Below are 19,267 nucleotides of genomic sequence, written 5' to 3' on the forward strand. Positions count from 1 at the left end.
ACTTAGCTCGGGTCATTGCAGAAGTTTTCGCCTCGCGAGGTGCCTGTTTGAGGCCTCATCGGGCGCCTTAGAGCTGCAAAAAAAAAATCAGTTGAGAGAACCGTTTTCGAACCTTAACCGCGAGGGCTGTCGACTATCGCCTGGCGCTTCGCGTCGCGATGCCCGAGGGGCACGGACTAGGAGGGGTGCTCCCGTTATGGACTCGAATGAGAGAGCCTCACGAAAACCAGGAGAGAAAGGGCTCACGAGGGCGCCCGCGCAGCCCCCTCGCGTGGTTTTCGAGAGAGAGCGAGTCAAAAAACCGAGAACACAGAAAAGGGGCAGAAGATAGCAGGCAACACGAGAAGCAGCTCCAACAAAGGTTCGGACAAGAAAGAACAAGCCAACTGCGGAAAGCAAATGAAAAGCCACGTCCAGCACCTAGTCTAGTCTTCGACGTCTTCTCACCAGCGCGGAGCTAAGTGCTGCCACTTGGCATGGGCGGGAGCCCCCAAGGCCCGAGGGCGGAACTCTGGAGACTCCGGGGCGTGTACATCCCCAACTCATTATTACGTGAGAGTGTCACGGGCGGCGAGCTTCACAGGCACTGGGCCTTCTTTACAGGCACGGAGCCTTTTTGGGGCAGCGAGCTTCACAGGCACTGGGCCTTCTTTACAGGCACGGAGCCTTGCTTCAAGGGTAGAACCTCCAGAGGTGCTGAATGTTCCAAGCGTTTGGAATGGGCACTCCCTCCTGGGTCTCCAGGCGCGCGGCGCCAGGTCTGGAAACATGAACAACCTTGAACGGGCCCTCCCACATGGGCGAGAGCTTGTGCAGTCCTTCCCTGGAGAGCACCCACCTGAGCACAAGGTCACCTACCTCGAGGGTCCTGGGGCGGATGTGGCGGCAATGGTACCGCCGCAGCGCCTGCTGGTACCTTGCTGCTCGTAGTGCTGCTTCCCGACGGTGTCCCTCCCCCAGCACGAGGTCCATCCCCCGCGTGGCGTCCTGTTGCGCTTCATCAAACGCTAGGACCCGCGCAGAGCGATGCCTGACCTCGTGAGGAAGGACCGCCTCTGCTCCGTAGACGAGTAAGAACGGGGTCTCGCCGGTCGACTTGGTTGCGGTAGTGCGGATGGACCACAGCACGGACTGGAGCTCGTCCTACCAGCCTCTGCCGCAGGCCTCCAGCTTCTTCTTGAAGGTCCTGGTTTTGAGGCCCTTCAGGACCTCTGCGTTGGCGCGTTCGGCCTGGCCGTTACTCCTGGGATGTGCCACCGAAGCGTAGCATATCTGTGTTCCAAGGTTAGCACAATATGTTTTGAAAAGATTGCTGGTGAATTGCGAATCGTTGTCGGTGATGATGCGATTAGGGACCCCGAATCGGCTCACGAGGCCCTTGATGAACTTGACTGCAGAGCCAGCTGGGATGGTGCGGACGGCTTCCACCTCCGCCCACTTGGTGAACTTGTCGATGGCGACGTAGAGGTAGCGGTAGCCCCCGAGCGCCCGAGGAAACGGGCCCAGGATATCCAGCCCCCAGACCGCGAACGGCCACGAGAGTGGGATGGTGTGCAGGCCCTGAGCTGGCTGATGAATCTGCTTGGCATGGTACTGGCAGGCTACGCAAGCCTTCACCAGCTCGATTGCGTCGTCGAGTGCCGTGGGCCAATAGAACCCGCTGCGAAACGCCTTGCCGACCAGGGTCCGTGATGATGAGTGATGTCCGCAGTCCCCACCGTGTATGTCAGCCAGCAACTCCTTCCCCCGTTCCCTGGACATGCAACGTAGGGAAACATCATTCGGCCGCCTCCGGTAATGCTCCCCGTCTTGGATGCAGTAGGCCGTGGCCTGCCTAGCCACGCGTTCCGCGTCCTCCTATTTCTCTGGCAGAGCTCCTTGCTTCAGGTAATCCTTGAACTCCGCAGTCCAGCATCCCTCCTGAGGCTCCAGCGCCAGGAGCAAGCGTGCCCCCTAAGTCGGGCCACAGGCCGGTGCTCCTGTTGCAGGTGGCTGAGGGAGCGCCTCCCGAGGTTGCGCTGTGCTTGAAAGTGACGGTGCTGCCGAGGGATTGAAGAGCCGCTCCTCAAAGACGCCAGGCTCCTGAGGCAGTCGCCTGGATGCCCTCCCGGCAATGTCATCAGCTTCCTGTTTGGTGCCGCGGGGCACATGCTGCAACTCCAGCCCCCATAATTGCTTTTCTATCCTGCGCACCTCCGCAAGATACGCTTCCATGTGCTCATCCTTCGGCTCGTACACCTTGTTGGAGAAGTTGACAAGGAGCTGTGAGTCTCCCCTGATGATGAGGCGCTTCACTCCCAGTGCTCCTGCAGCTTTTAAGCCCGCTATGAGGCCCTCGTATTCTGCTATGTTGTTGGAGACCTTCTCGCCATGCTGGAAATAGAGCTGCACGGCGTAATAGAGCTTGTCCTGAGTGGGGGATACCAGCACTACACCAGCTCCCGCGCCGTGTCACGAGAACGCTCCATCGAAGTACATGACCCAGCTGTCTGGTGCCTCACTTCCTGGAGCGAGTGACCGATCTTCGCCTGCTTCGAGCCTCGGTGCCTCTGTCCATTCTGCTACAAAATCCGCAAGTGCAGCTCCCTTGATGACCCTGGTTGTGCTGAATTCCAGCTGAAACGGTTGCAGCTCGATGTTCCATTCAGCGACTCTTCCGGCTGAATTGGGGCTCCTGAGTATCCTTTCCAGCGGGTATGCTGAGACGACCTTGATGGGGTGACCTTGAAAATAATGCCGCAGCTTACGCGAGGCCACCAGCAGTGCAAGCAAGAGCTTCTGAGGCATGGGGTATCATGCCCTTGCATCCCGCAATACAGTGTTGACAAAGTACACCGGGTGCTCGACGAGAGCGGGTGTGCTGATGAGGTCCGTGCTCTCCGAAGGGTCTAACGCCTCTTGAGTCGACGGGGCCCCCAGTGCCTGGCTGCCTGGCGCAGCCTCTTCAGCCCTAGGGGCGTCTTCCTGCTGAGGCTGGTTTCCATCTGCCGAGGCCGTGGCCTCCGCGAGGCCTTCTTGGTCTTGTGCCACCACGGCTGGGGCCGTGGCTGGGCGTGGTGCAACCTTGATCTGGCGCTCTTCCCGAACTGCCACTAGGGCTGCACTGGCGGAGTAGGGTGTGGCGGCGAGGTAGAGCACCAGGGGCTCGAGAGGGCGCGGTGCCACCATTACAGGAGGGCTGGGCAGATACTTCTTGAGGTCTTGAAACGCTTCATCGGCCTCCCGTGTCCATTCGAACGGGCCTTTCTTCTTCATCAGCTTGAAGAAGGGCAGGGCGCGCTCCCCCAACTTGGAGATGAAGCGCCCTAACGTTGTTACTCGCCCGGTGAGCTTCTGCATTTCTGTGAGGGATTGGGGCAGACTCATGCCTTCGATTGCCTTGACCTTCTCTGGGTTGGCCTCGATTCCTCTGTGGGAGACGAGGAAGCCCAGAAGCTTGCCAGAAGGAACGCCAAACACGCACTTCTCCGGGTTAAGCCGCAGGTCCACTTCGCGAAGGCTCGCGAAGGTTTCCTCCAGATCCTGAATCAGGGTCTTCGCCTCCTGAGACTTCACCACTATGTTGTCAACGTAGGCCTCGGCGTTTCTCCCGAGCTGCCGGCCCAAGGCAATGTAGATCAGTCGCTGGAAGGTTGCGCCCGCGTTGCGCAACCCGAACGGCATGCAGGTGTAGCAGTACACTCCGCATGTGGTTAGGAAGGCCGTCTTCTCCATGTCTTCCATCGCCATCTTGATTTGGTGGTAGCCCGAAAATGCATCCAGGAAGCACAGCAGGTCGCACTCAGCGGTGGAGTCGACGATTCGGTCGATGCGAGGGGGCAGGAATGGATCTTGGGGGCAGGCCTTGTTGAGGTTGGTGAAGTCGACGCACATGCGCTCCTTTCCTCCCTTTTTCGGCACAACAACTGGGTTTGCCAGCCATTCGGGGTAGCGGACCTCGCTAATGGCACCTGCCGCCTCCAGCTTGCGAGTTTCTTGGACGATGAAGGCCTGCTTCTCGGTGGACTGCCGCCTTGCTTTCTGCTTCACGGGGCGCACGTTGGGGCACACATTCAGGTGATGCTCGATCACCTGCCTTGGGACCCCCCGCTAGCTACTTGGGTTCCCATGCGAACACCTCCTTGTTCGTGCGTAGAAATTTTACCAGTGCCTCCTCCTGGTCTCGGTCGAGATTGGCACCTATGGTGAAGGTGGCGCCGGAGGACCCATCTTCATCAACTGGTACCTGCTTGGTTTCTGCCTTGTCCTGGGTGAACAGCTGCTTCTTCTTGGTTGGCGCAGCCACCTTGGCCTTGGGGGTGTCGGCGTCAGCGGGCTGCACTACCGCGACTGTCTTGAGGGCGAGCTCCAGTGCCAGCAGAGCGTCCTTGGTATCCCCAGCAATGGTGAGGACGCCGCTGCTCCCGGGCATCTTCATGAGGTTGTAGGCCGGATGAGTTGCTGCCATGAATTGGGCCAAGGCGGGGTAGCCGAGGATGGCGTTGTACGGGAGGCCGATGTGGGCAATGTCGAAGTTGACCAGCTCCGTGCAGAAGTTGTCGCGAGTGCCGAAGGTCACCGGGAGGCGGATCTGCCCCAGGGAATCGGAGGGACCGCCTCCGACGCCCGAGAAGGGCTTGCTGGGTTGGAGCCGCCCTAGCGGCACGTGGAGGAGGCCGAAGGTCTCCATCGAGAGCACATTGAGGCCGGCCCCGCTGTCTATGAGGGTCCTGGTGACGGCCACCTGACAGATGGTGGGCGTGCAAAGCATCGGGAGCGCGCCCGAGCTGGCGGTGTTGACGGGGTGATCGTCCGAGCTGAAGGTCAGGTCGGCCTCGGGTGCCGCCCAGCCTGGAGGAGCTTCGTGCCGCGCGAGGGCGCCACCAATCTTGCGGACGAACGGCTTGATGTGGCGGTCCGAGGGTGGTGCCTGCGAGCCACCCAGGAGGGCTGCAACGACTGGGGGCGCCGGCGCAGCGTAGAGGGTGAGGAAGAGGTTGCACAGCTCCTCCCAGGAGGCCACTGAAGATGTCGGCAGGTCGAGCATCCACATGCGTGGGACGCCGGTGAGGGCCATGAGAAACCAGTTGGCCATGACCTTGTTGTCGCCCCCGGCCTTGAGGACGGCCTCCTCGTACGCCAGATGGAAAACCAGCGGGTCTGCTGCGCCGTCGTAGCGCGGCGGCATCTCTGGCTTGAACTTGTGCGGCCACTGCACCTATCGCAAGGCGGGGGCCAAGGCCCGGAGCCCCCTGGCCCCAGCGCTGACGTCGGTCGCCAAAGCTGGCGGCTCGTTGTCCGCCATGAGGGCGGAGCGCGGCGTTGATGGAGAGCGGGTCGGCGGAAGGGAGAGCTCCGGCGCGCCCCTACCTGGCGTGCCAAATGTCGGATTGTGGGTTCCGGCAAACCCTTAAGGTTCGAACACTGGGGTGCGCACGAAGAACTTCTCCTTACCAATCCACGCCCCAAGCCTCGCCGCGATTCTAAGCTACACGATCAGCAACACAAGAGACATGAGGTTTATACTGGTTCGGGCCACCATTGTGGTCTAATACCCTAATCCAGTGTGTGGTGTGGTGGATTGCCTCTGGGGCTGATGATGAACAGTACAAAGGAAGAACAGCCTCGCGAGGGGTGTTCTTGTGCTCGGTGAGCTTGTGTGGTTGAGGATGATCTGGACGATCTGCCCTCAATGAGATACCTGAGGCTTAGTTGCTTCCTACTGTGGTGGCTAGCTCTATTTATAGAGGCCCTGGTCCTCTTCCCAAATATTGAGCGGGAAGGGAGCCAACAACGGCCATTTTGAAGGGGGACAACTAGTGCAAGCTATCCTGACTAAAGGTGGTCTTCGGCTGCCAAAAGCACTGGTGATGATGCCGTCTTGGGCTCCACGATGACCTCCGTCCTGCCGCTCTGCTGGTCTTGGTCTCGTTGCACCGATATGGTAACCTTTGCTTGATGCCTCGGTACTCCGCACCTGCGCTTGCCCCCTTTGCACCAAAGAGGAAACGAGGACACTGCGCAGGCTGACGCCCGCCTGGCGCCCGCCTGGTCTTGATCGTCATGACTTACGTTACGAGCATCTCGCGAGGTACTCCTTGCCTAGATCTCTCCGCCTCCTCGCGAGCCTGCCTGGTGAGGCTTCCCCTGAGGAGGCCTTGTGTCATCCGCCCCACGAGGCTTGGCCCCTCGCGAGGGTCTTGAGCTTGGGTTGATGAACATGGGCCGTACTGGGCCACTGCTTGAGCCACGCCGCAGGCCGCAGGCAGGCAAGTCTGGGGACCCCGTTCCCAGAACGCCGACAAATAAAACGCATGTCTCTGTTCTATTTATCTATATATAAGAATAATAATGTTGTGTCCAATTTATGTTTTCCCTTCTAACCACATTATATATATTTATATTATTACTATTATCTTATACTCCCTGTGTCCCATAATATAAGAACGTTTTTGGCACTACACTAGTGTCAAAAATGTTCTTATATTATGGGACGGAGGGAGTATTTTATAGAGACTTATATATACATTATAAAAACATCCCACGTGTTATTAACTTATAAAAGTAAATGTTTAACAGAAGTTGGCAAGGAAAATCCTGGTTGTTTTTGACTTACAGGCAAGGAAAATCCTGGTGATTGCGTACAAAAGCTTGCAAAGATTTTAAGGACCAATTTAATAATAACGCGCTCATTTTTATTTTGAGCAATAACTCGCTAATTTGTTAATTATATATTTAAAAAAATGTGCCTCTCCGGTTTATTCTTTGATATTAATTGCTCCTTCTAACATAACATTATATATATAACGAGCCCAACTAATTCGTGTATTTCAAGGAAGTGCAAATGGGCTGGGATTTCTTAGAAAATATAAATGGGCCTGATTGACGTGAAATTATTTGTTCACCCAACCCAGCAAATGGACTGTACATTCTAGAAAACATGGGTTAAATATATGCGACATTTTTGCAGGCTGACATGTGGGCCAATAGGTCGAAGCCTACGCAGGGCGTTGTCAACTTGGTCAACAAATGATTGTGACATCCACAGCCATTGGATTTATATCCAACGGCCGGCATGCACCTTCAATCTATCGTCTTCTTCCTCCAGCGTCGCTGGGACCGCCTGGTCCGGCCTCCGGCGGCTAGCGGCTCTGCTTAGCACGCATCGTTGTGAAGCGCTACCCCACCGCCGGCCAGGCTATCCCTCCACCCCTCGATACCTCCTATTATTCTCCACAGACTGCAGCCCCACGCCGCAACAGAACCAGTTATAACCCTTCTCCTCCTCTCAATCTGCGACTCCACTGCCGCATCTTCCCATCTCCGAGTCGTTCCCGTCCGGGGCCTCGCCGTCGTCCACCGCCTCGCTGCGCTCGATGCGGCGTGGTCAACAAACGAGAGTCATCGGAAGAGGACTGTACATGGAGAGCCTGACGGATGGGACCCACGAGGTCCATGGTCGCACGCAAGGAAAGTTCCTCCTTATTAAGCTGAGAAAAAAATGTTTCCTCCACCTGACAGCTGGGACCCACCGGCTGTATCTTCGCACGGAAGAAAGTGCCTCCTTGTTTTGTGAAAAAAATTATTCATCCCGTTGACAGCTGGGACCCGTCAGATTTGGTGGCTGACTTGTGGGCCTACTAAGCAGACATGTACGCACGGCTTTGTCAACTTAATCAACAAATGATTCTAGCAGCTGGACCGTTGGATGTTAATCCAACAGCCCTGCTCCTTCTTCAACCTCTGTTCTTGCTCCTGTCTCCCGTGGGCGGCACCGCGGCCGTGCTGCCGCGCACCCAAACCAGTCAAATTTCCCACTCCTCTCCATCTGCGACTCCACTGCCCCGTCTTCCCCATCTCTGGGTCGTTCCAGTCTGGGGCCTCGCCGTTGTCCACAGGCCTTGGTGCGCTCAGCACGGTGTGGTCAACGTGGTGAACAACCGAGAGTCATCGGAAGATGACTGTACGTGAGAGGCTGATAGTGGGGACGCACCACGCCCATGGACACATGCATGCAATGGAACGCGGCGTGGTCAAGGAACGACTTCCATTGGAAGTGTACTGTACGTGGAGAGGCTGACAGCTGGGTCCACGGCTGCAGCAAGGAAGTGCCTCCTTATTACGTGGAAAATAATGATTCCTCCACCTGACAGCAGGGACCCACTCGACGGGCCACCGTATTTTGCAAAAAAATGTTTCCCCCCTGACTACTGGGACCCACCTCACGGGCCATCGTATTTCGGAAAAAAAACGTTCCCCCCGCTGTCAGCTCGGACCCACCGGAAGTGCCTCCTTATTAAGCAGAAAAAATGAATACTCCCCCTGCTAGCTGGGACCCACCTTGGTGGGAGGCTGACTTGTGGGCCCACTAAGTTGACGGGGATGGAGGGCTTTGTCAACTTAGTCAATATGAACGATTCTAGCTCCAGTGACCGTACGATGTCCATCCAACGGACGTAGTGCTTCTTAAACCTCTGGTCTTCTTGCTCCAGCTGCCCAAAGCAGCGCCGGTCGTGCCGCGTGCTCCTGCCTCCCCTGGCCGGCTGTGATGCCGCGGAGGCCTCACCGCCCCCTACTACTCCCACCACTGGCCAGGCCATCCCTCTACTCACCCACACCCCTGTTATTCTGCGGTGACGGCAGCCTCACACCGCAGCCGAATGAGTGAACCCTCATACTCCTCTACGCGTGGGCATCCACTGCCGCATCTTCCCCGGCTCCGCGTCGTCCCCTCCTTCCTAGGCCTCGCCATCGTCCACCGCCCTGGTGCTCTCGGCGCGGCGTGGCCAACGTGGTCAAGGAACGACTTCCATCGGAAGAGTACTGTACGTGGAGAGGCTGACAGCTGGGTCCACGACGGCCGCAAGGAAGTGCCTCCTTATTACACAGAAAATAATGATTCCTCCACCTGACAGCAGGGACCCACAGCACGGGCCACCGTATTTTGCGAAAAAACGTTTCCCCCCTGACTGCTGGGACCCACCAGCAACATCTTCGCACGCAAGGAAGTGCGTCCGGGCAAAAAAAATGATTCGCCCCCCTGACTGCTGGGACCCACAAGCTACATCTTCGCACGCAAGGAAGTGCGTCCGGGCAAAAAATTAAAAAAACGATTCGCCCCCCTGACTGCTGGGACCCACCATCTACGTCTTCGCACGCAAGGAAGTGCCTGACAGTCGGGACCCACCTGGTTGAAGCGTACGTAGCGTTGTCATTCTGGTCGTGAACGTGTACGTACATACTGGTCGATATAGAGGCGCGCACGTGTCGTAGTAGAGGCGCGCACGTGTCGTAGTAGAGGTGCGCACGTAGCATGTACACGTACGTACAACGGCCAGTGTGCAAGAAAGAAAATACGGCCACATATGTGTACATACGGGCGGGGTCTCGAACGCCTACTCGCGCGTACGTACAGCCAGGGCTCGTGTACATGGCTTGGTCGGAACGGAGAAACAACGTCGTCATCGTGTTCATGGGGAGCCAACCGGCTGGGTCGGCACGGAATGCGTCATCTTGTTCATCGGGAGGGCTTGGACAGAATAGGCGATGGAAACAAGGCCTGGCGTACCGCAGAACGAAGGAAACGGCCTTCTGTTCGACTGGCCACGTTCGAAACGGGATCCTGTTCATCGGGAGGGGTCTGGCGTACCGCAAAACGGAGGAAACGGACCTCCTACGGTCAAAACGGGGGTCCTGTTGATCAGGAGGGTTGTGGCGTACCGCAAAACAGACGAAACGGACTTGTGTTGGAGCGCTACGGTCGAGACGGGGGTCCTGTTCATCGGGAGGGGTGTGGCGTACCGCAAAACGGGACTCCACGGGATACTGTTCATCTCCACCGTCGACCTCCTCCAGCCTCCACGGGCTACTGTTCATCCACTGTCGACCTCCTCCAGCCTCCACCTGCGACTGTTCATCCACGGGCTCATGTTCATCCAGCCTCCACCGCGCGCTACTCCACCGGCTCCTGTTCAACCACCCCTCTCCACGGGCTCCTGTTCAACCACCCCTCCACGGGCTACTTTTCATCCACCCCTCCACCGTCGACTGTTCATCCAGCCCTCCACGGGGTCGTCCTGTTCATCCAGCCCTACACGGGGTCCTGTTCATCCAGCCCCAATCGGCTCGATCGATCAGGGTCCTGTTCATCCACCCCCACCGCTCACTGTTCATCCACCCCCACCGCTCACTGTTCATCCAAACCCCCCCGCAACGCTCACTGTTCATCCAGAGGCAGCATCGATCGGCTTCAGTTAGCAGCAATAGCGAAGGAATCGCTCGATCGGGTTCAGTTAACAGCCATCGATCGATCGCTCGGGTTCAGTAACGCGTAGCCTGCAGTGCAATCACTCGGGTTCAGTTAGAGCCCAACGCCCCACTCGGGTTCAGTTAGAGCCAACGCCTCGCACACACGCGCGTACGTGTACGAGAGAAACGCGCATCGCTCGGCCCCCGACCTCCCACCGTAATCGGGAACTCGCCAAAATTTTCCTCTCCCTCGCTTCTACCACAGTTTTTTCCGTCATGGATGGCCCAAAGAATGTCATGCAGCTGTGTCTCTGGCCCGCCCAGGACGAAAAGCCCATTTTCTGTCATGATTTTTTGTCATAGAAGTAGGAGCCCACCACATCTATGATGATACCGGATTTTGTCACAATTATCGTCATAGAAGTGTCATAAGTATGACATAATTTTTTTTCGTTCGGCCCAAAATGTCACGGATGTGTCTTTTGTAGCGAGACACGTCCTTTTTTCTCCACGCCCAATCCTTCCCTTCCCCTACCTCGAGTTCCAACACCCAAGGTCCAGGCTAAGCGCTTCGGACCTTCAATCATGTCTGGATCCAACCTTCAAGGCCGGTGGATGACCTCTTCTGTCACAGAGGAGGACATCAAGAAGCTTAGGGAGGCTAGGTATCTGACCGCCGAAATCCCCCACAGGCCACTTGCTCAAGGGCAGGTTATCCCCACTCCCGAAGCCAACGAGAGTGTCATATTTGTTTCCCACTTCCTTCGAGGGCTTGGCTTTAGTCTTGATCCCTTCGTAAGAGGGCTCATGTTCTATTACGGGCTAGATTTCCATGATCTAGCTCCAGATTCCATCCTTCACATCTCGTCGTTTATCGCCGCGTGTGCGGCCTTCCTCCGCATTACCCCACACTTCGGCTTATGGCTCAAGACCTTCAACGTGAAGCCGAAGATGATCGATCACTACAAGAAATATGTCAACTTGTGACCTTGACTATTGGTCACTGACAGGTCATTGTTTTTCATTTGCGACCTTTTTGTGACCAAAAACAGAAGGTCAAAAGCTGGCAGTCGTAAACTGAAATTAACGACCTTCTCTGTGAGAAGGTCGTAGACGTTTACGACCAAAACAGAAGGTCGTTGAACCCATGACCTTTTGTTTTGGTCACTGGCTGTCTGCCCAGGACACGTCGGATCCGACGTGGCGATCTGACGTGGCAAAATTGTGACCAATTGAAAAGGTCAAAAATTAAAATCGGCCTGGTCCAATTGGGTGTTTATATGGGCCGAGCCCATTAATTCAGCCAATTTAGTGTATTTTTTCTATCAATTTTTGTTAGGTTCATAGGCCAAGCCCAATATTGTAGCCTTTTTTATTGTTGGGCCGTGGCCTTCTTACCATCAATTGATATTCTGTTTTTCAATCATTTATTTTAGAGCTGGTCCCACTAGTCAGATGGGTCCCACATGTCAAAAATTTCAAAATTTCTCAGATTATATTCATAAGTGGGACATAAACTGGTCCCGCTGGTCATGTTTCCATTTCACATCTTTTTAACATACGCAATCACTATTTCAAATAGGACGGGACAAATATAATTCATCAAATAACACTACATTAGTCTTTTACAATCTGTTACACTATTACAATTTACAGTCAGACAGATCAAAAACTCTTTGCTGAATAGGGCTTCACTGCTTGCTTGGCTTCAGGGCTTCACACTCCAAAAAGAATAGGCATGGAGCTCCTGTAAGAGAGTGAACATATAGGCTACCAGCATTAGATTGTACTGCTGGTGAGACTAATGTAAGCAGTAGAGCAGATCTAAGAAGATGTGATAAATGTTTAGCAAAATTGTTCATGGGAGTAACCTTAGTCGTTCAAAATCAGAGTTGAAAATGCAAGAAATTAAGTTACATAAGACAATTAGGTATTCTATGTACGCAGGATTGTCAACAACAAATACAATTCTCTACGAGCGACAAAATTTGTTTTCTTTACATCGTTAATCCAACCAAACCATAAGCTTTCCGGTTATTAAATACTTCGAGTTTCCTTGATGGTAATAGCTAGTAAATGTCATGGTCGGGTAACAGCCATGATCATGATCAAAAGAAGTGATCATTGGTAGTTAAGACAACACATTCTGAAATGATCATGGTAGAAGTCAGAGAAGACAAGTGAAAGAAGATTGCAAAACAGAAGGCAAAGGAAAATTTTGGATAGAGAAATCAAACAGAAAACTAGTACAAAACATGGTCCTGTCATATTGCTGCAATTTATTCAAGAATACCGGACTTCGAAATTGCATCAAGCAATTCATAAGAAAAAAAGAACATGAGCAGAATTGCATTTCACAAGACAACAATTATTTGAAGATAAGAAATCATCCAACTTTAAACTACGAATCACAGGAAGGTAACTCCTGTCATGTTGTTGTTGTTGTTTCTCATCATCACTTGAACCACAAATGAAATCAGGCAACACTTTAGATTGGAACTACAAATGGTAAGTATCTTTGTTGTGGAAATAGTTCAATTTATAAACTCGTTCAAGAAAAAATGTATTTGTTGTGAAGATAACAGGACTTCCTTCAATATGTGGACAACATAGAAAGCCACACATATCAGGGTGTTGAGGTATCATCAGAGACTTAAATACTAAGAATAAGAGCAGCGTAGCTCCATCATATTGTTGATGGTTTATTCCTCATCACTTGACCCCCAGCCATATAAGCATGCATGGACAGAAGGAAAAAAGGCTATAACAATTTATAGTTTGGCAACTATCGGTATGAAATGCAAACATTATTGCTCAGAATATGAAATATCTTCTCATCAATGCCAAATGGCATCTCTGAAGTCTGACATACATTGTAGATTTCATGATTCATCACAGCATTTTGCAAACCAAGCAAGTAGGCATATAGGAGGAACAGAGGGAATATCTGCTACTATCCTAACATGTACGTATATGCATGTGTGCTTGCTTGACCGGCGCATGCATCAATGTAGCAGCCAAGCAAGTAGGCATCGTTGACATCTACTCACAGCTTTCCTTGCACCAGAGAAAGAGTCAAAACAAAGAATATTAGACCATAATATGACACCACACCACAGATTAGTAACTTTAAATCAGAAAGCATATCCACATCACCATAAAATAGTCCCAGACCATCACAAAGAAGCCAAATGCTATTAACTGATGATTAGTAGACACATACATGATTCAGCCACATGATGGCTACCACAAGCAAAAGTGACAACGGTGTAAGCAAGCTGCTAGTGTACACAAGGTGATTGAAATCCTGCTGTTTAGTACGTATACATGGTAGGCTACTGCTGCTAGTGTTCTAAACCAACAGTGCATGATATAGGAGCAGAAAATAGGGTGCTAGGGCTAGAAGATGGAGCCGACTCACCGGAGAGCTTTTGGTCGCCGCCGTACACAGCCGGCGTCACGCCGGTCGCCTCCGGCTCCTGCCCCCCGCTGTCGTTCTTCTTCAGATTCTTGTACATGTCCTCTGCACATGGGTTAAGCAGAAACCAATCAGTGGCAGACACTAGTGAAGCTACCAAGACAATATAAAATTTATATAATCAGTACCACTGCTCGATTTTTGCAATAGTTTAGAAAAGAACAATGAGTTTTCAGTAAAGAGGAATTTGTTTAAATTTAGGGGCACTTCTATTTTTCTTGTCATAAGAAGTGGCTAGAGCCTTTTCTTTTTGGTGAAGGTGCCGATGGTATGCACGCTTGTATTTACAAGAACAACAGTTGGGCATTTTGTATGAGTAATGAAAGCATAGATGATTTCTTTTAAGATCCACAAACCCAGGCACAACAAGTTTGTTTTTACCAGACTGTCAACATATATACAGTATTGCAGTTATGTTTACAATCAGGTAGACACACTTGGCATATGCACAACAAATAGAATCTGCCAACATGATTAACTTGTGATTATGTAGGAACAGTAGTAGTAACCGGCACGACGACGCAGTGAAAGGAAACAATAAATGGTGATTAACAATACAGTACATGATCTACACAGTTAACTGAAGCGTTGCTGTCTAAATCCACACAGTTCACTGAATGATGATCCAACATTGATGGGCTTATGCCATATCAAGTAGACAGACAGACTGTATATGCCACTGACACTGGACATAGCAGTTGCACAACTAATGCATCAGCAGACAAATAATGAACTAGCATACGCCCTTTTATGCATATTAATGCACATCAAGGAAACATCAATTGCAAAATACCATGACAAAAGCGTAGAAATCTTTGTGATACTTCCAGAATTATCATACGAAAAGAAGGGTTGCGTAATACTTAGAAAGAAAGGAAGCTGATTTGTTTCCCTGTTGTACATATGCATGTATCCACCCATCCATCCATCCATCCATCCATCCACGGTCTTCCTCTTGTGAAGCGGCAAGCAAGCAAGCAGCGTGACAATGGTAGAAACTGAAGCAGGAAGTTGGCTGTTGCACCGTACCCATGGATGCTGCTGCTGCACAAGGAAGAATACAGTAATGTAGTTGAGCTGAAGTTGAAATCCATTCCATGGTGACAGAGAGAGAGATAGAGAGAGAGGAAAACAGAGACGTACCAAATGAAATTGGAAAACAGAGATTGACGACACATGAGGGGAAGGAAGCAGAGGGAGGTCCATGGCGTTCCCATGGTGGATCTGGAAGGGAGCTTCCATGGCGGGTGTCGCGTCGGTCGTCCTCGCCGGAGATGGCGCGCGTCCGTCCTTGGAGGTTGAGGAAGGAGCCGGAGCCGGCCACCGGAGTTGGAGGCGACCGAAACCCTAGCCAGCCAGCCACGGGGTAGGTAGGTAGCCAGCCATGGCCAAGGACGCGCTATCCTGGGGCGCCATGGGAGATGCTGCCCCTCGCCGGCATGGCCGCTGCTGGACTGGATCAGATCTGGATCCAGTGCCTCCGCGTAGGGAGAGAAGAAGGAGAGGGTGGTGGTCGCCAGCGGCGGGGTGATGGAGGGAGGGCGGATCTGTCCGGTGCTGGATTGGAGGGAAGGTTGCTGGGGCTGAACTGGTGGATCGGAGGGGGGGGGGTCCGTGGCCGGCGTGAAGCACGCACGCGCGCGCCGGCAAGAAAGCCGGCCGTGACGCCATGGCCGTGCCTGGACTGGTGGTTCTGGGGGTGAAGGCTAGGGGAGAGGGTCTGTGGCGATGACAAGGTCGGCGGTGGTGGGTGGGGGTCGCGACGGTGGGAATCGCGGGAGGGGGCTCGCTCTCTCTCGATCTGGACTGGATCGGGATCGGTTCGGTGGGTGGGATCGGGAGGGGAGGGGAGAGGGGATCGCGCGCCGCGGAAGGAGGCCGGGGACGGGGAGGAAAGGAGGTCGGGGACGGGGAGGAGGTGGCGGCGGCGACGAGACAAGGATGAGGGAGGAGGAGTACGATGGCGGCGGCGGTGGGGGAAAAGGGAGCGGGAGCGGGAGCGGCGATGGGGATAAGTGAGCTAGGGTTTTCGTGGATGGACGAGGATGAGAGGGAGGGGGAGAGCAACGGGGGGGGGGGGGGGGGGGGGGGTGGGCTGCCGTTGGATCCGGACGCATCCGACGGTGCTAATCCATGATCCGTGTGAGATGGTTTTGGACCAATCAAAACGCAGTACCCCTTTGATGATTTTAAGACCATTTAAATTGGTCATAATCGATTGAAAATAAGATGTTAAAACATATCTACTATTTGACGGCCTAGAAAATTTATAAAAACAAATAGAAATCAAAAACTTTGCATTGTGTCACCAAGTGTGACCTACTTTTCAGTAAGAATAACAAACTTTGAATAATGCAAATATCATAAAAAAGTGTTCTCAGAAATAAGTTTTCTGTAAGAGAATTATTTTTTGAGTGCCCAAAATGATTTTTTATGAAGAACCTAGCAAATATTTGTTGCAAATTTGGGCCACATCAATTTTATAAAATCATAGGTCATATTTAATGTTCAGTTGACCAAATGGGTGCGTGTTAAAAGCTTTGTTCCACCCCTGGTGAAAAAGATAAATTTCCGCCGATTCAGCAGGAAACGGGTCAAATTTGAACTGTAGCTGCCTCATAGTTTGCTCTTTATTTTTTCCAAAAATCATTTCTAGGTACATAAGTATCTATTTAATCAGAGAAACACCAAAAAAATTCTAAGAATAAACCACTAGCTAGGAACGATCAAGCCCGCCGTTTTGACCGTATTTTGAAACGGGCATGAAATTTAAAAAAAACAAAAAATGGGAAAACCTTCGCATTGCGTCATTATATGTCACTAAGTTACCAGGAAAAATAATAAACTTGTAATACGGCAATTATTTTAAAAAAGTGTTCTCGGAAACGAGCTATGAAGTGTGAAGATTCATGGCTTTCAAGCCAAATGATCAATCTTATGGCCACATTCATGACATAGTTTGTTCAAATGACCTCATATTGTGCATAAGGGTGCATATTGGAATGGCAAACAATGTTGCCTAAGGAAGTTTTCATTTTCTTTGGACGAAAAATTCATTTTCCATTTTTTCGAGTGCCCAAAATGAGTTTTTTTTGTGGACATACCATATATTTGTTGCAAAATTGTACCTAATCAATTTTCTAAAATACTAGGACATATTTAATGCACAATTGACCAAATGGTTGGGTGTAAAAAGTTTTGATCCACCTCTCGTGAAAAAGACAAATTTCCACTGATTCAGCTGGAAGCGGGTCAAATTTGAACTGTAGCTACCTCGTAGTTTGCTCTTTATTTTTTTCAAAAATCATTTCTAGGTACATAAGTATCTATTTAATCAGAGAAACACCAAAAAAATCCAAGATTCAACCACTAGCTAGAAACGGTCAAGCCCGCCGTTTTCACCGCGTTTTGAAACGGGCATAAAAATTCAAAAAAATCAAAAAATTGGAAAACCTTCGCATTGTGTCATTATATGTGACCAAGTTTCCAGGAAAAATAATAAACTTGTAATACGGTAATTATTTTAAAAAAGTGTTCTCAGAAATGAGCTATCATGTGTGAAGATTCATGGCTTTCAAGCCAAATGATCAATCTTATGGCCACATTCATGGCATAGTTTGTTCAAATGATCTCATATTGTGCACAAGGGTGCATCTTGGAATTCCAAACTATGTTGCCTAAGGGAGTTTTCATTTTCTTTTCACGGAACATACATTTTCCATTTTCCGAGTGCCCGAAATAAGTTTTTTTGTGAAGGACCTACCATATATTTGTTGCAAAATTGGACCTAATCTATTTTATAAAATAATAGGCCATATTTAATGCACAATTGACAAAATGGTTGGGTGTCAAAAGTTTTGATCCACCTCTGGTGAAAAAAAAATTCCCATCGATTCAGCTGGAAGCGGGTCAAATTTGAATTGCAGCTGCCTCATAGTTTGCTCTTTATTTGTTCCAAAAATCATTTCTAGGTAAATAAGTATCTATTTAATCAGAAATACATGGTTTGACGGCGCGACATCGAGGTTTGGACGGTGGCCGAGGGCCCCAACTCTAGAGCGCGTAAGCTCGCTTGCCCGCCGCATGGTCACCGCGTGACCGTGGCGTTGCCATGTGTTCTGGGCGGCCTAGGCATGTCTAGTGGGTTGGGCACTCCCCAGGTAGGTGCTAGGAAGAAAATCACAACATAAGATTCTCACGAGGAGATCAATCGATGCTCAAACATGAATAAGCAGCCAAGTGTTTGATTTGCGGTATGGGAAATGCACATGGCTAATGGGCGTGAGTTTTGGCTGAGGATGATCAGTTACTAAGAAGACCGTCTTCACAAATTTTCACCTCAAAAGGAGGAGCCTAGGTGGTACTTGCTTTGCAAAGTACCACACTAGACATAAATACGATTGTTGAAGCTGGGCTCAAAATAATGAATGGATTGAGCTGGCATTTGGTGGAGGATGGTTATTTGGGCATAGGAAAGCACTGTAGAAAATGGATACCATTTGGACATGCCAAAGTGGTACTTCCTTCACAAAGTGCTGCTTTGAACAGAATAGGAAAATGAATATTGTTGAGTTATTTTTGAACTAGGCAAGGAATGTTTTTGACATATTTGATGAAGATATGATCCAAAAAAATTATGAGAATTTTTGGGAATTTTTGGAATAACAGAAATATAGGTTGCTTCACAACCTAGGGCAAAAATTGACACATGGATATGACACATAGGCAAAACTGATGAGATGGCGCCTAGTCATCACAACCCACCACAATCTACAAGGCTGTGACCATCTATATTGGTCTTTAATAACTAGAAATAAGGCAGCGGACCAGCACTTTTTGCTTTATGACCATTTCGTGTAAGGAAATTACGACCTTTCTGACCAAAATGGTCGCAATGGTTTAGGGTTTGGAGCCCCCCGAACAGCTTTTGACCAATTGGTCTCAAATGGTCATAGATCTATGACCAATTCTTCCAGGGTCACTGACAGAAGGTCACTAGTTGACATATTTCTTGTAGTGGATGGGCGACACGCAGAGTGCGGAAGCGCTATAATAAGCAAAGGTGCCGACGCCCCATGGCCAAAGGGTTCCTTCCCGGAGGTGTCCGACTTATGGCAACAGGAGTGGTTTTACATCACAGCCCCCCGGGCTACAATGTGGGCGGCCGCCCCAGCCTTTCGCCCAGGCCCTCCACCCCAACTGGCGTCATGGGTCTACAAAGGGCTGGACTAGGGGCCAGTTAATGACGTGCTGACATTGCAAAGCCGCATCCGAGATCTCCTCAGGAGGGACGTCAGTCTCGTCAAAGTAATACAAGTAATGCTGGTTCGTCGAGTCCTGCCATGCCAACGTCGATCTCTCCGTATGTGGGAGTTCAACCCGGAAGGACCGCGAACTATTCAACACTTCTTCGGCATGACGCTCGAAGGGATGTATGGATTGTTCTTCGGATCACGAATAAAGTGTCCGGACACCACCGAGGATGCAGGTTTCAACTGCAATCGTCCAGATACCCAAGTAAGTAATTCCGCGACCGAACATGCTGTCTTTATATTTGTCACA

The 19,267-nt window shown here is 51.2% G+C and overlaps 3 non-coding genes across 3 annotated transcripts; all 3 read right to left on the reverse strand.

Moving 5' to 3' along the window:
• Positions 1-12,611: 12,611 nt before the first annotated feature.
• On the reverse strand, positions 12,612-12,693 carry LOC123171696 (small nucleolar RNA Z199). Its single transcript, XR_006485366.1, has one exon. It is a non-coding gene; the product is annotated as a small nucleolar RNA Z199 (small nucleolar RNA).
• Positions 12,694-12,865: 172 nt separating this feature from the next.
• On the reverse strand, positions 12,866-12,950 carry LOC123171693 (small nucleolar RNA Z199). The gene has a single exon (XR_006485364.1). It is a non-coding gene; the product is annotated as a small nucleolar RNA Z199 (small nucleolar RNA).
• An 84-nt stretch (positions 12,951-13,034) lies between these two features.
• On the reverse strand, positions 13,035-13,131 carry LOC123171699 (small nucleolar RNA R64/Z200 family). The gene has a single exon (XR_006485369.1). It is a non-coding gene; the product is annotated as a small nucleolar RNA R64/Z200 family (small nucleolar RNA).
• Between the last annotated feature and the right edge of the window lie 6,136 nt (positions 13,132-19,267).

This window comes from Triticum aestivum, chromosome 7D (assembly GCF_018294505.1).
Source record: "Triticum aestivum cultivar Chinese Spring chromosome 7D, IWGSC CS RefSeq v2.1, whole genome shotgun sequence".
Lineage (NCBI taxonomy): Eukaryota > Viridiplantae > Streptophyta > Magnoliopsida > Poales > Poaceae > Triticum > Triticum aestivum.